The sequence below is a fragment of the Sinocyclocheilus grahami genome, unplaced genomic scaffold (assembly GCF_001515645.1).
Source record: "Sinocyclocheilus grahami isolate Dianchi unplaced genomic scaffold, SAMN03320097.WGS_v1.1 scaffold548.1, whole genome shotgun sequence".
In the NCBI taxonomy this organism is placed as follows: Eukaryota; Metazoa; Chordata; class Actinopteri; order Cypriniformes; family Cyprinidae; genus Sinocyclocheilus; species Sinocyclocheilus grahami.
Window position 1 is genome coordinate 737,126 of NW_015505727.1, and position 731 is coordinate 737,856.

The following is a 731-nucleotide window of genomic DNA, read 5'->3' on the forward strand; positions in this document are numbered from 1 at the left end:
CACACACACACACACACACACACACACGATTCAGTTCATCCAATTATTTTAATTTAGAACTTTTTAAGTTTTCATCTTTTTGTTGTTGTTGTTGCAATATTAACAACCTTTGTTAGCTAAAATCATAGAAAACAATTGTTAGAATAATTTCAGAGACATAATAATATTACTTTTCATATATAAGATACTTTTTTTAAAGACAATTTATAGTACGGTTTACTACAGCACAACAACCCTGAATTTTTATTTTTTTTAACTATACAGACATGAAAAATAAAAATGGCAAAACACAACAAAATCTTTAACTAAAATTAAAACAAAAACATAAAATACAGTAGTCAACATTTAAAGTGGACCATCAAAGTTGTCCTAAGACAAGAACGCGTTTTAGTTTTAGGTTTTAGAACAACTTGGATGAAAGGTTTTGATCCACTTCAAATGTTGACTATTGTATATTAATAAAAACTGTAACAGTATCTCACATGATACTAAAATAACATGGTTTGAAGCTCCAGTCTGTAGCAGCTCAGATCTTTAACAGACAGTGGCAGTGATATTTTATCATTACAATCAATCACACACGTCACTGTTGCTGGATTCAGCATTTATTCCCCGTTGAGTGCTGCAGCAGGACTCAGTGTTTTGCTCCAGCTCCACATAAAGGCTGTTTGTTCGTTCAGTGTTTGGGTTGAGGACTCATGTATCTGTGTCTGATCCGCTCCATGACGCAC